Source organism: Varroa jacobsoni, unplaced genomic scaffold (assembly GCF_002532875.2).
Source record: "Varroa jacobsoni isolate VJ856 unplaced genomic scaffold, vjacob_1.0 scaffold_1039, whole genome shotgun sequence".
NCBI lineage: Eukaryota > Metazoa > Arthropoda > Arachnida > Mesostigmata > Varroidae > Varroa > Varroa jacobsoni.
Genome location: NW_019213941.1, coordinates 165,955 through 182,366, shown reverse-complemented (window position 1 = coordinate 182,366; position 16,412 = coordinate 165,955). Strand labels below are relative to the sequence as shown.

At 36.5% G+C, this 16,412-nt stretch overlaps 1 protein-coding gene across 2 annotated transcripts in view; it reads left to right on the top strand.

Moving 5' to 3' along the window:
• LOC111265999 (uncharacterized) overlaps window positions 1-16,412 on the top strand; it is a 67,359-nt gene that overhangs the window by 35,293 nt on the left and 15,654 nt on the right. Inside the window, exon 2 of one of the 2 annotated variants that reach the window (XM_086970750.1) lies at window positions 11,583-11,663. The exons of the other annotated variant lie outside the window; for it this stretch is intronic. The gene's annotated coding sequence lies outside the window, so the exon portion shown is untranslated. The remainder of the gene's footprint in view (window positions 1-11,582; window positions 11,664-16,412) is intronic. 2 annotated transcript variants of the gene reach the window in all.

Genomic DNA, 16,412 nt, shown 5'->3' with positions numbered 1-16,412 from the left:
TATAACAGCTAAATAATTATTAAAATATAAAAATCTGCGATGTGTTCCCGGGTTGTTCTATTTTACTAATCCCCTCTCCAGCGGCTATCCCTTAGCTCAAGCGCAGAGTGTATACTCAAGTGTACAGAGTTTTCAAACACCAATTTCTTTCACTCCTTTTGTTAGAATAAAGCTAACCTAAGTGTATTTTACCCATGTTTATCGTTTCCCGGGGTAGTGGGGTATAGGTGTTCACTTTACCGTGTGGTGTAATCTGTGCGTAAGGGAACGTTGAGATGCAGTTGGCTTTTCAATCTTTCTCACCACAGCAAACACAAGACTCAGAATTTCACACTGCGTAACGCTTATATATTTAATATCTATCCGTCCCTCATTCTTGTCTAGTAATGGAAGTTTCAACCTTCGCTTGGTATATATGCAGGCCGTGCATTTACTGCTAGAAATGCGCTGCTCTATTTTTAGTGCGCAGCGGGGAAATTGTTCGCTTCTACTATTAGGAATATAGACAGCCTAGCGATATTTGTTCCCCTTAATAGAATGCCTTTTGCACAATTTGGCAATTGGAAAGAACTTGGAAAAAGAACTCGTCAATTGAGAAGCCAGTAATTTTGGATCTAGTAGATTACATCTGCAAGAGCATTTGACTGCATCTAAAAAGAAGCATCTGGATGAATTAAGAAGATTTGAATGAGCTAAATTGAGATCCGAGGGAATTGTCGCTGTTTAGTAAGACTAATCACTCTAGAAAGTGGAAATAAAGCCAGGCTTTGAAAAGGGCAAGGTTGCAATATCCACGTTTTGCTTTTTACAAAATTAATTACAAGTGTTCATAATAATTCCCAACTGCAAATCGTGCGTTATGTAAACGCTATGGAATTGTCTTCAGTATATACTATGTGTGGCGCAGTATGCACCATTTTGTGTTGTCTAAAGGACCCATAAAGCGTGGTTGTTGTTAACGGCATAGAGGCTGGTATATTAGGAACCCGAACACGACGTAGTAGAGACACAAGCTCTCACAAGCATATCAGTCTTATTATTGTGCAAATATTAATTGTGTAAGTTATAATAAAATATTTGTTAGTAAGATATATACAATGATGTATATGCATATAGAATTCAGTGCTAAGAAATAATCGACAGAACCTGCAAATATTATCTTTTTGCAGACGAATTATCTTGGCAATTTAGTAGCAGTAAACTTGTTTACTTATATCGTTTTTCTAATTGTGGGCTTCCAACGTGGGTTACAATATTGTAAAACATTAAACTTTTCAGATGTCGAATTTCAAGCTGGCATGTACCCTCCATATGCTTATTAAATAAAATATAAATTAATGACCATTTTATTTCAAAGTTATTAAGCTATCTTGCATATATATAAGCAAAGTGAAAAGCATAGCCATATCGCACATTAGTGTTTGTATTGTAGACGTCAAAAATACCTGAGATTGTTCAGCTCCATTTTCACAAGCACCCCCAAAAGGTTTGCTTAGCAGTACCTACGTTTATTTTTTCTATGAAGATTTTTTTTGACTAGAATAGCGCGTATAGCACTTTTTTTTTACCCTCTGCAACAAAATGCTCGACCCGTAAAGGTTTTGTCGTTTAGTAGGGCTGAAATTTTGCAGTCCTTCCGGTTTAGCAATCATTCCGCTAACAACCTATTGTTCGTGGTGTGGTTAAAACTACACGTACCACAGCTGAAACCAATGAGGTGTGCCATTTTGGTAATCTGGCATGAAGGTAAAAATGTAATTAAATGAGAAATATATGAGGAATGCTGCCACCTGCAGTCTGGTCGACGACGATCATCAGGAAGTAAAATACTGTGGCTTAAAGATGTCACAAAATGCGTTATTAAAATTAAACTGGGGGTTAACACAGTTTTACCACGAGACGTCGCAGCTGTGGCTGCAGCAAATCTTCTCGTCCAGCTAGCGTAGCAGTATGGCATCTATGTAATTTTTCATGACATATTATAATCGAGAAATTAACCTGGTAGGGTTGAGACAAACTTTAACTGCAAAAGCAGAACGACAAAAATATACGTCTACGTTTAGAGAAAATAGAAAGCTTTTAACCCAAATACATGGCATTTTTTACCGTTAAGTAAAAACCGTCCTTGAAGAGAAGATAATTTTTGTATCAATAATTAGCAATTTATTTTTTTCTACTAGGTTTGAATACTCGTTTCTTATACGTTATCGTTGAAATTCTTGCTAAGCATGCATCGAATAATTGGTTTTGGTTACATAGTCCCCTATCACTGATAAACTGTACACAAATAAAACAAGGGTTATATAAAAACAAGTGGTTGCCTTGAACTGTGGCAGAATAAACATGCCTACTAATTTTAGTAGATAAAATTAGAGTAGGACGTATTCCATAGTGCGGTGATGTAAGTTCACGGTTGATTCCTTCAAAACAATCAGAGAGAATTTATTCACGTCAGTTGCTGTGATATTCCCGGGTCACGCGTCTTCCACAAATGTGCGGATGTATTTCATTCGTGCAAAGATGGCAGAGAAGGACCGTTCCTTATCCGTTTCTCAGTTATAAATCTCCTGAGACAACGAATGATTGCAATGAAGATTCGGGTGAGAAAAAGGCATCGTGCAAGTTTAATTCTACACGTCATTAGTTTTAAAAAATTGCTGTTTCACATACATAAACCTCCTCAAGTAGAATATGATTCTCAAGCCATCATGTTAATGATCGTTTCTGAGTTTCACCAAGCAGTTCTTTTTTTAATTTCGTAATAAAGCACCAAGACTGAGTAAACTGCAACGCTTGTAATTGGTTGTTCCGATCTTAGTGTTACTACGCAATACGGTAATCGAAATAAAGACTTTATAACTGTGCTTCATTGCACGAAACAAAAAAGTTCAGATGTATGTAACTTATTTTCATGCAGGACTTTACTGCCATTCACTTGGTACTCACCCTCACTACCCTTTATTTACATGAATACCCAAAAGGACCGGGTTGCTTGGAAAGGTCGCTGTGGTCGTGTAATCTTTTCATTTCTATTCTTAAAAAGTGATAGACGACACGCAAAAATAATTCCTCGCAAAAAGCAGGCCCAGCTGTAGTAAAGCATCTCCAATTCAAAGAAAACTGCTAAATGTCTGATTTATTCTGAGAGCGAAGCGCTTTTTTTTTTAAATAAAAGCGACCCTTTAAGCACCTTTAGATGGTCGTACTGATCTCATCTACTATCTCGTTGTTCTGCTTTATGCGCAGTACTGAGAAAGATAGCGAAAAAAAGGCGCAAGGCGTGGAAAGAGAACATCACGACTGTTGCCAGAAATGGGTCTGGCTAAATCTGCGTGAATGTCTTACATAAGCTCATTTGACTGACTAAAGAGCAAAAGAATTAAGCGAATAAAAGATTGGTTGCATGGCGCAACCGTAGGGCCGACTGTTTTAGCCAGCGTTCAACTTCAAAATCCGCCTGCTTTTTACTGAGCAATCATACACTACGCTCATTCTTAGTGAACTTAAAATTTAGTTATCTTACTCCGTAAGCTAGCCTCAATGATAAGCGGTTTATGAAATATCTCAAGCCAGGACGGCGTTATATTGAAGTTAGCTTTAGTACACTTCGCACATTTTGGTTAACCATCAGATATTGTTGTATGAACAAGCTCATCAGAAGAAGCATCTGTAGGTTGCTTGTAACTTCCGTAGACGCGAAATCAAATTGAAAAGCTGAAATTTGCCTTTATTATCCATCCTTAAGTTTCGGCTATACGTGAAATGCAAACATTGCCACCGAAAAAAATCCACTTAATCAGTAGGACAAAAAAAATCAAGCTATTTCCAGCCATTCATATCCAAGAGAAATTTATCATATCACAAACCTAGGCTTCGGAGCTGGCGCAGTGGTAACACCATTACTGTTCTCTCTGGTTAGGCAGGCTAGGAATTTGTATAAGCATGCAGCTCTATGAGCCTTTTCGTTTTTTTAACAAAAAAAATTTTAGATTGAACAACAAGTATAATCGGACCTTCGGCCTTTTTTGGGAGGCATATGAGTTAAGTATTTGATGTAGATTAGCTTGTTAGACTTTTGACTACATTTCAAAAGAAGAGATTAGTTAGAAGAGCTAATTATTTTCTTTATATTTAAGAAATATTTGTGCAGAATTATAAAAAGCAACATGGCTCGTTTATTTTTGCATAATTTTAACTCTTTGGAGGAATATCTCTGTAGAATTAAAACTTTATCACATTTTCATCCACACGTTGGGGCGTTGAGAATATTCTATGCTTTATTTCTAAGACTGGATCTAGATTTTCAATGAATTTTTCTCAACGGTCATGCGTATTTAATATAACCAAACACCTATCACTACACAGTTTTAAATCGTTTAAAGGAAGCTGGCTACAAAAAAAAAAGCTTTAACCCCGGGCGCCGTACAAATGGATGCAAAAAAATTACTCGATTTATTATTATCCTCGATTATTTACATACGCGAAGCTCTACAAAAATGCAACGACATCAAGCCATTACTAAAGCCGTTGACTACAGGGGATGAAAAATGGATACAACTACAGTGTGTAAATGAAAAGAATGCTCCACAGTCTGTGGCAAAGCCTGAACTGGTGCCAGAGAAGGCGATACTACGTGTTTGGTGAGACTGGAAAGCAGAAGTTCTACAGTTATGTAATCATGATATAGTTAGATAAATAGTAAAATAGTATTATTGTAAAACATAAGAAATAGTCGCTTTAATTTCAGCTTACAAACTGTCAATGCTTTCCCGACAACTCAAAATATAATAACGTTTGCACCGAATCGACAAAATAAGGTAGTTATGTTTTCGTTCGAGTGTTTGCTTCATGAAGTAGCATCATCAAGCGCAGTCGTTTGCGGGGACGACTTGTAAAGGTGTTTTACGACAATAATTGGTTATGCGTCTTCCAACCGCTAACCTATTAATTTCAAGCAGGACACTTTTGAACATTTCCTGTTACATGCATTAGACGCTGTTAACCTTGTTTGATTCGATGAAGTCTCGAGTTACATGGCTCACGAGAAGCTCTCCCTGCTTAGCACTTACTTCGATAACGGATTCCGAACACTTTCATAGCTAGCCGTTCCTCCTATCATAAATTACTTTCCTTGAAATGATCTGAACGACACGATTCAAACTGAGAACTGATTTTCAAACAGTGATCGAGTCGACAAATCACGGCGTGCTTCAATTTGTCATTTAAAATTTCGACACTTCACTTTTTTCATGTAATCGAAGTTTGGAAAGTCATTTAGTTGAGATTACCTTTTACATATAAATTATAATAGAAAGTTAAGCCAAACTCAGTTTGATCCGTTTGCTTGATTTTTATAATTCATCAAGAAATAAGGGACATGTGCTGTGTAGGTCTATTGGTGCTCCTAAAAACTTGTGAATCGAATTTTGCTATCTTGACTCATATCAGTAAAAGAGCCGGCACTGAGGTGTCGCTCAGTGATTGAAAATTTTTGTCTAGATTTGTCCTTTTCCTATATTGCTGCTGTAATTTGGTGGACACAGTTTGCTAAACATGAATAAAACCACTTGATTTAGTGTTTAATGCTTGATGTGTTAATGGTTGTTACATTCGAGAATTTGATTACCACTGTTCTCAATACAACTATATATGCTAGACGAAATGACTGTTCGTTCGATAATGTCAACTTTTTCTGTATCTATAAGTGCTTGCTATGTCTTCAACTTAGTTTTTTAGACATAAGTTTCGAGATAAATATGCATGCGAAACAACTTATTTTATATGAAATAAATCTTTTTGCACGCACGCGAATAACGTGAGACGTTTAACTTATGTACTTGATTTATTAGATTAAATGTAGTTACCTATGCAAGTTAACGTTATGATTCAACACGTTTGTTTGCAGCACCACTCAATAAAAATGAGGTTATCGTCCGATAATTCAGCAACACTTTAGAATTTCGCTACTATTCACAACTTTAAACTGGGTCCTAGCTAATACTTTCTAAAAAAAAAGGCTACCTTTGATGTCAACGACAGCCCCCGTTGTTTCAAAGAGCCTCTCTTCAGCGATTAGTTAATGTTCAGCTGACGCTGTTATCGTTTTTGCTTCTCATATCTGAGACCACCAGTGCACTGAGACTACCACTACAAGATAATCTTGTAGGACTACATCACCCTAGCATGTAAATTAGTGGAATTAGCTTGTGACTAAGCGCCTTACTCAATAGTTGAATTGCCGTCTAACCTGCACAATACATGAAGTCCCGATTTCAGACTGGTATTTATATATTCATCTAAATCCTTTTTTCTATATTTTAAAATATCCAGAGAGCTCGGAGACCAACTTTTCATGTGCGAAGCGCTACATATTTTTATACACGTATTTCACGAAATGTGTATTGTTGTTATTTAGGTTATTTTCGCTTTAAATACATTAGCGCGGAGTATGATAAACATAGAGGTGTTTTTACATTTTTTGACTTTACATCATGTCCGTAACAATCATAAGTCTTGTTACAATCTGATTCGGATACTATCAGCATGTGTGGCATGTTTTGATAAATCTTAAATGGAAATGTTAGTAGATTTCATTAATAAGTTCATTTATGTAAATATTTATCGTTTATCTATGTATGACTTAGATTTTCCCTTTCTGATAAAGTTATATTAGTTGTCTCGGATGGACATAGCGACCTTTTAATCATTTATGCCTGCAAGCCTCTCAAGATCCGAGGTTCACTGTGCCTTCCCAAAGCCTTTTCAGGTGATATCCAATGAGTAAAAACTTGTTACCGACTGAATTAATTAATGTTAAATAGTAAACGAAGTGCCTAGATAATTATACCAAATGAAGGGACTCGACGCTGTATATTTTTATCCCAAATTCTCCCTGAAACTATCAACTGTATGACTTTTTTCCTGATTTTCTTTTTCTGACATTCATAAAATATCTCTCCAAAGTCTATTTTCTGTTTATTGGACAATATAGTAAGTCGCAATACGTGCTTTAGAACAAAACATGGAAGGACAGAGAAAATACATCAGACGCCGGTAGTTACAATAGCGATCGCCGAAGTCAGAATAAATCCTAGGTCTAGTTTAGGCATTCTGTGTGCCATCTTAAAAGTTCGTTTCCAGCTCCTTCTCGCCTTTTCTATATTAATAAGTTCGAAATACCGAAGGTAATTAGTGAAAACATTGTTGCTTTAGATAATTTAAGTTTGGCGAATTGATCACACTTAAAACAAGTCAAGTCTTCACTTTCAAATTCCAAGCTTTTGAAAAACTGGAAAATGTCGTACTCACGAAACTTTTTAATAGCGTAAATAGATTAGAAAAAAAAAGAGGAGTGATTATGATCGGGTCTTAGGTAGCTTTGCAGTGCCTGATCATTATAAATACTGATTTAATTTGTTGTGATTGATTTTGTATTTGATCTTGCTTTATACACAGGTGGAAGTGTAAACAGTGTTTGTACTCTTTTGTTGCTTGTAGCAAAGTATTACAAAGAATTATGGGTATAAGATATTATGCTAGGCATTCATCTTTTTTACCTGAAATAATGTCTAACGATGACTCTATTAGTTCATCGCATCTTTGGTAACTCTTACTAGGCAATATTCGTAGTCTTTGTCATGAGACTCTTTTAAAAGCGTGAGCCCGCCGTATTGCTTTTTACCCATATTCTTATGTAATTCTTAGGTAGCCCTTTGAATTATTTAAAATGGTATACATGCAGTTTACACAGTATGGGATGGGTCTTAAGCAATAAGTTTCTAAAATGGGTAATTGGGTCCTCCTGTTGAACAGTTTACATATTTGAGAAGCTTTTGCCTGAGAGTCACGTGCATTGTGGCTAAATCTGTGTAACTTAGTTCCACGATAAGATTCCGGAGAGACACCCTAACGTTTGTCTACCTTTTTCTACCGATGGAAGGTGCAGGTGAACATCGAACATATGGATTGTCGATACCTACAAGCGTGGTTGTTACAAGTGAAACCAACAGCACTCGTTAGTAAAGTTTACGGCGCTCACTCGCAGCAATTTTGCTTCCTTTCATTAGGTACATTCTCTCAAGATTAGTTTGACAGCATTTAAACATTTTTTAAAATATTATGGAAAAATGGAAATAAGCAAAAACGGAAAAAACTGTTATGATTCTCTGATTTTCAATTAGTTTAATGTATTATGGCGGCGCTGTAATCTTGTAAACTGACTTTATGCGTCAAAAGATGGGATAGCAGATATGAGGTTCTTACTGAATTTACATAGAAATATTGCTTCCTTTTTTGCTTTTTAAAAGGTCTTCTTTTTTTAAATATCTGTAAAGCATGAAACAGAATTTAGGTGTTGTGATTGTAGTATAAATATTTTGCTAAACAGCGATCGTCCAACTGTAACCGGTTCCTGAGTAGAATTTGCCTGATTAAGCTAGCTGCTACTATTTTCGATAAGGGCTTTTTTATTACATTGAAGAGCAAATGTTCATTTAGTAAGTATGTAAACTGCTAGCAAATTGAATCATAATGTTATGCGGTGATTACATTTAGAAATTACGCGATCGAATAGAACGCAAAAACGAGTCCAAAAGAATGAATTTTCGGTTTCTTGAGGACTGATTAAGAATCTAGTTACCGGTGAACCTTACGACATACGCTTTTGCTTACTTCCTTGTCTGTCAAAATAAACTTACTATGGTTTAACAGCATTCGGCGTTCAATCTGCCAGTGGTGATCAAAATTCCTTTCGTCAATATAATGGTTTCTTGGTGAAGAAGTTTAGTTGGTAGTAGCGGCGTCTCGTATATATAAGCAGATTCGATTTATCCGTTTTGCTGACTCATGGAGGAAGTAGGACTCCAATGCTATTTATTCTTGATCCCCTACGTGTCGTCACAATGTCAGTTAGACAAGAATGCCTACTATAGTCAATTTCTACTATTGTTTTCAGCTTACGTATACCCGTGAATGGGACTACGCTCTCCAGTTGTTCTTTTTCACATCGCGATTCATATTACCTAATGTTACTCAACGTCAGGTACTATTCTATAAATTATATTTTTTTCTTATTAACACTTATTTGTTAGTTTCAGTTGCTTTCCGAACTCTGCACTTCTAAAGGGAGTATATCCCCTGTCCTGTTGTCAGTTATTTTATCAAGTCCCAGCTTTAGCTTTTTATATAATTTTTAGCTCAACAGAGAAACTCGACGCTTCGAGGTTTCCTTAAAGGGACTGTATATTACATGTGCAAATAAATTGGATGGCTTGTCACTGTATTGATGTTGTCGAATATGCTTTTGTGTAAAATTCACAGTTATAGGAAGAACTATTGTGAGACGATGAGCAGAATCCTGAGGGCACTTACTGGAAATGAAGAATGTTCTAGTATCATAAGGCCAATCGCAGACCGACACAAGATAAAAAGAAAGATGAAACTTACACAACGAGAATTGATGTCTTGCTCCCAAACTTTGAACATACAAGTAGTGGGTAAGGGTACTCTCTAAAGTCGACGAAAACGTGTGATATTTGTATGATGCTTACCAGCAACTAATCTAATTCACCAATTGCAGTTGCTTTCGTTGTCACAATTACATTTATGTTTGCAAATTACGCGCAAAGGTATGCACCGCAACAGCGAATATTTTAGAATAAGGAATCAATTTTGATGTACGTAAGTGTCGTGTTAAAAAAAGAAAGTAAAAAAAAGAAGTACAATTAGTTAACTTTACAGAGAATGCCCCCCTGACGAAAGAACTGTTGTGGATCCACATCTGGCAAACACGTTTTAGAATTCTTTACTTTATTATGTCTGTTGTAAAAATCAACTTTTTAAAGCATGCATTAATATATTTATTGCCCTTTTTATTGCACAAATTTGTTCCTGCGATTACTAACAAAGTGACCGTACTTTTTTTGACGTAAGCTATTGCAGCAGGCAACTTTTTGATAGAGTGTATACGATACAACAGTTCTAGCATAATAAATAGGACGACATCGATGAAGAACTACCGTTAAAACTTAATATTATGTATATAAGACCATTACTCTCTGGTTTGTTAGCTTAGAAGCCATAGAAAATGATGAAAACTTCAGTTTTATTTCAGGTCAAATGATATGTCCTTTTTTGGCTTAGAATTATTAAATATATTTAGAACTATTAAATATCTAAGTTTAGTTTCTAAATGATCCGCTCTTCGGTACTTACACACTTGGAGTGGTAGCAATCTATCTATACCAAAATATCCAAAATGTCTGAAACTTGTTGCGATGTAAATCACAAAGTTTACACGGAACTGTAAAGTAATGCATTACTAGATCTATATTTTCTGTTATATAATTGATCTTGCTGTAGTCAAGTAATAACAAATGTTGTACGCCATTATTCGCTCAGTTTGCAACTATGCAAATAGACCGTAGCGTATTAAATTCGGCCAACGCAACCGTCGGGGATAACGTAAGCTTTCCAAATAGCGCAGCATATCAAGAAGAACTGTGCCCATTTGTGCTATAAGCTAAGTTCTAACTTACGCTGCGGCCTAAATTAGGTGCGATTAGAACTTCACCTTTACGAATTTGTTACCATACTTTCGCCGCTTCCCACTCACCTATTCTTGCCGGTGCCATAGGTATCACAAACAGTAATCCTTCGCATGTGTCTGTGTTGTTATATAATAGTACTTATTGAAGTTTACAACGATCGCAGTTGCAATTGTTGGGTGCGAACGCAGAGAAGGCGATGCAGAAGGACGAAACGAGCATCGAATTGATATTGGAGAGAAATTGTGCCAACAAAAGCGACTGAATGAATATGAGAAATATGGTTCTGTCTGAGTATCCCTTCCTAAAACAAACGAAGCGCGCTATTAATGTTAACATGGTATGGCAATTTAAGCTCCAATTTTGTTTCTTAACTGCCAGAACTAAAACAGAGAATTTGAAATTAAATCCTTTGGCTCCTTTTGGTTGTACGGCTTTGTATGACGTATGTTTTCCTACTTATTATGTTGTAAGTACAGGGCTACGTGGGTTTCTCTGTAATAATAAATAAACAGTTAACTGAAATATACGTGTTATTTTCTTTGGTAGCTGCAGAAATGTGAAATGGCGAAATATTGCGTGCAATTTTTTACTTAATTATCAAATTAAGTAAAACTGCGCAGCATAAAGTGTAAATCAGAGTGAGAGGGCTACATAGAGAACGTTTAATTCCGCGATTTAAAAATAAGCCTGCATTGTAGTGGGGTAATGGCTTGTGATCAAATGGTTTAGGGTGTCTCATTTAAGTTTCCATTTATTGTGAGATTTGATAACAATTTCTTTCGTAACCGCTAAAATTTTTTCAACATTATTACTCTTAAAAAACTAGTTGCCTGTGCCGCTGTATCAAGTAAACAGGTAAGCATGTCTAAGCTAAGTCATGCAAGGAATTAATTTCTTAGTGGGTTTCGTTTATTGCCAATCATCAGAAAGAAATTATTTTGGAAGTCGACAAAGGAATATTTATGAGGTATCTTAGCCACATTTAATACATTGCGGAACGCCTTTAGCTCACCCAAAAAACTTCTCTTTTGGTAGCCACCCTGCGCCGGTACCGCTCAAGTTTTCGAGTTGTCTAATGGTTGTGTTCCAAGAGGGATTGCCACGAAGACAAAATAGGTAAAGTTTAAAATTCGTAACCATAAAAACCGACATTATATTCTAGCTAACTATCGCCTATTTAACATTAACATAAAGCATTACAATTTGCATTCTTCAATTTATTTATATTTCGAAATACAACAAAAAGATGACCTTTATCTACCGCGGTTTTTGCGCTAATTAAACGAGATTGTGACATCTACACTCTTGTCCAAATTTATCTGAAATCCACAAAAAGTTACTAGGATCGATGAAATATCGGGTATAAATATGTGTGACCTGTGCTAGTGGCTTCAATGTACGCATAGCTATTTTTGTGCCCTGTGTATAAAAACCATACAGAATAATAGAAGATTGCGCTCATTCACATCCGACTTGTAAATATGAAAAACATTTACCTGTCTATTTCCATTGTACTACTAAAACTGAGCCCATATCTTTGTTTATCTTTTGTTTGTCTATCCATGTTCGTTTTTATCTGAGCCGAGATGATCGTGCAACGTGGATCGCATCAGGAATGCTGTTTCATCATGAGCTGAAAGTTTCATCATAGGATGAAGTGATACGTACGCTTGAAATTATTGTCGAACTAGACGGCTACTTGTTCCATAATGAAGTTTCATTTTCCTATGAGGCATAACTTTAATTCTGACAAATAATTTTTTGCAAATTGCTCAACAACTATTAAGAGTTCGTGAAATACTTATGCTGCAAAGTTGTTTATTTTTCAAGCTTTAGTAGGCATACAACATTGAATGCGGGTGGCCTTTGTTGACATTATTGGGGATTCATGAAATACAGTTTCGATTTGTATGTGTCTCGAGAAAATTGATCAGTTCATATCCGTCAAACTTCTAGTTTCGGTTTAGCAGAGGACGATCACGTTAACTCAGCGTTTTCGAAAATTAGTGAAATTTCAGTTGTCCCTGCCTTTAGCCTGTGTGCCTCAGTGCCTCACAAGAAGAATAGTGATTCAGTGATTCCGTTTGGACATAAAGCACGAAAACAGCTGATCTGCCGATATTCTTTTTGCCACTGCAGAATGGTGAATGCCCTGCGTTATAGCTGCCGGGTAGGCATGCAGAGATGCGGTCCGAACCTAAGGCCAATCTCCACGGTCTTACGTCTACCAGCATTAAACAAAGCGAACTAAGGAAATTACATGTATTGTTCTAAATAGTTTGTCTTACAGTAGTCTTCTTAGAGCCTTATAGTAAACGGTCGCTGTTTCGAATCGGTTTGCCAAACTGAAAACACAGCCAGCCAATGCACGGGGAGCGACTTTGAAGCAACGAAATTTTGGCGCTAACATTGTGGTTCAAACGGTCAACGACTGGAGGACATTTCTACGTGCATAACGTAACCCCGAGATGGAAGACCAAAGCAGCCTAAAGTATTTGATTGTTGCAAGGATCGAATATGAATGTTCTCGGTAGGGGATATGCTGCATCTGATGGAAATGCAGTTTATACAACATTTCTTTAAGAGGAGAAACATAAAGGCACGCGAAAGGAAAAGTAGACTGTGTTTTGGCTTTTCCTAATACTAACGGAGATCAGTTGGATTGCTACGTAATAGGAATGGATGAGGTCAACAACTAGTCGCCAAGAACCCCGTACGGTAATGTTAAGAAAGTAGTGGTAAAAATTGCAAAGGTTAGTCGGACTTTCAACTAGCGACCAAAACGGTCATGCACAAACTACAAAAACGCTGTGTCTTCTTGAGGAAAAAGGCGGACTCTGGGATTCAACCTACACTTAAACACATCGCAGGCCTTGCTGATACGAAAGAGATATGTATAAAGATTAATAAGTGCGAATCAGAGGAGATAGTCTGAGAAAGCATATTGGGTTACAACATGATCGTATTTCAATTTCGAATTGCCAATCCTTTTTGCGTGTTGGTTGGCAGATAAAAAGATGAGAAGGATGATAAGGTTTAAACTGACATCGCCTCCGAGTTCAGTGGGCTGAAAGGAGGCCCAGAGGAGCTAGTGAGACTATTGATGTTCTAATTATACAATAAGTTAGAGAAGATGGACTCATAGGTTTCAACAGGTGCGTTCTTCAGATGGGTGTTCAAAGGCCGGATTTTACACCCATGAAAGAGCACTGGGAGTAATGGGTCTCTTAAACCGATACTGTGCATGATAGCTAACAATAAGCACATACAGATTGCGTTTTTCATGTAAATATGTATTTTTTTATTACATGTAACATTTACATAGTAAATATGTATTTATTATATTATTGCTGATAAAATCAGCAGTATAGCAATCGCCGCGCAACGCTGAAAATGAACTTTGTATATAGGCAAAAACTAATCTACAGGCATATACAACAATTGGCCATGAACGACTGACGGACTCACACATAAGTACAAAAGACGGGCACTTCAATTTTATTACCAAACCAGATCGACAAACTGCTTCAGGCGATGATACAAAATAACTGTAAATAACTTCAACACTAGAACACCTCAATTACAGCAGAAGTGAAACTATGAAAGACACCTTAGCAGAATTCCTACAGAATAACTCGAGAACGTCATTAGCTCATCCGACGCCGAAAAATTCGCAATAACTCGTATTGTGCATTCCCTTTTTGTTGCGTATGTCCAGGAAGATAATCTTACATTCGAAAAATGGTTTAATCGACGTGAGGACATCATGAAATAGGGTTTTTATAATCTCTCTAACGTCGATAAAATTCATTCATATTTTCAAAGCTTGATGCGGAAGTTCGGGAATAACTGAAGTCATACATACCATCAAAACGGTCCCTTCAGCTATATAACTGGAGGTCAAAGAAGTGTTATTGCAGTTCCTTGGGCAACTAGCTTGTCAGTTTGTTCACAGATATCGTTACTTGCAGTTTTGTTGCGACGATCATAACGGCGGAACATTTTAGACAGACATCTTAAAAGAGACATAAGCTGGCTAAGATGATCAACATAACTGCTGATTAAATGAAATGTCTAATATTGCGTTGTGAACTATCATTTTGATCACGACGATATCCGTTAGGTCGCAATCAAATACTTAGAAGAGTGTTGCTATAGACCTGGCGTACAACAAAAGTATCCAACAGGTGAAGGCCTTCACCTTCACGATAAGTTCTTAATTAAGAGCACTAAATAAGGTAACGAAAGTAGCTAAAACAATTCGAAATCTTATAACGACTTCAGACGTTAAAATGTTAGATCTAAAATACACAATATAAAATCCCCGACGATACATCGTACTTGATGTAGTGGTTTACATTGGAAATAGAAATTTTTTTTCAAAAAACATACGTATACAATATGTCATAAAAGGTCGCAAGAAAGAGGCGCGATGGAAAAATCAAGGTATAAGTCGGTAGGATATAAGTCGACGAACTATTCAATGCGTGAAACTACAGGCCACGACAGCACGAAATTCTGATACACCCCGAGTATATCGTGAAACAACTTGCATCCAAAAATAGGAGTTGGCTTTTAAAATAATAACTGCTAAAGATTGGGAGATCTTGATATGATCACACCTGCATGAATCCAATTGCACTATATATATGCATATAAATAAATAAGGCAATATAGATGTAGCGAACGATTCATTACGTTCATGCTGAGGCTAGGAACTGAACCAAAAACAGAGCTTCTTGAGATGCAGCATGGTCATAGAAAGATGAGGCACTTTGGAGGACCGGTAGTTCCGTATAAAGTATTTAACTTCTTCACGAATAACAAAAAAAAAAGACACATGAATAAAAGAATTGCAAACTTCATTTCCTACGAAGACACTGCGCAGAAATAAGAGCATCAATGCATATAAAGCAAAATTCTCCCTCAATGTTAATTTCTGTGTCTTACTATTCTTTACCTAAGCCAGAGAAATGGAAGGCCTTGTCAGTCTTGGCGTGTTAACAAAGATAGAATGTTCCGATTATGCAGTATCTATCGCTGTGATCCAGAAGGAATCAAGCTAAATACATTTATGTGCTGAATATAGCATTAGGCTAAACGAAGCACTTTTTGATCCCCACAACCCGATGCCCATCCCATTTTTTCTGAAGTAAATGGAGACCAATATTTTTCTTAAATCGATCTAAGCGAAGCATATCTTTAGTTGGAAATCGACGATCTTTGAAAGTAGTGCTTAATAATAAAAGCGCTAGAAGGTTTGTACAAATTATAGGATTGCTTTTCTAATTGTAGGAATATAATTCTTGTTGTTGTAACCATATCATGGATGCTATGACATCGGACCTATTAGGGACGTGTACGTACCTAATTAACCTTATACATTTCTTATATGCTTCTTATACTTACATATTTCCTATGAAATAATCTCAAATAATACGATAAAATACCGAGAATGTTTTTCTAGAGAATAGCTGATTTCGTTTTCAAACTGAAACTCGAAGCGTGCTCTTCTACACATCTTCTTTTACAATCTGAAATCAAACAATTAAGATTAATTCAGAAGTCTTGATTCAGATAAGGTAGAATATCATCAAAGCTATACCAGCATCTGAAGAAGTAAATGATTTACATTTGTTCTTGAATTTTCGTTTCTGCAGTCCACAAAATTCGTCTTCCAAAAACAAAAAATCAAATGGTCAGAGAATGCAACGATGCGTATATGTAAGTATAATAAATATGAAAATGTACTTTGTTGCTGGAGGGGGGGGGGTGCATGCATGAAATGGCCAGAAATTCTAGAGATAAACTCAACGACAGTTCGTACAACTGAAATGTTTGGATGAATGTTTCTCTAACCAGAAG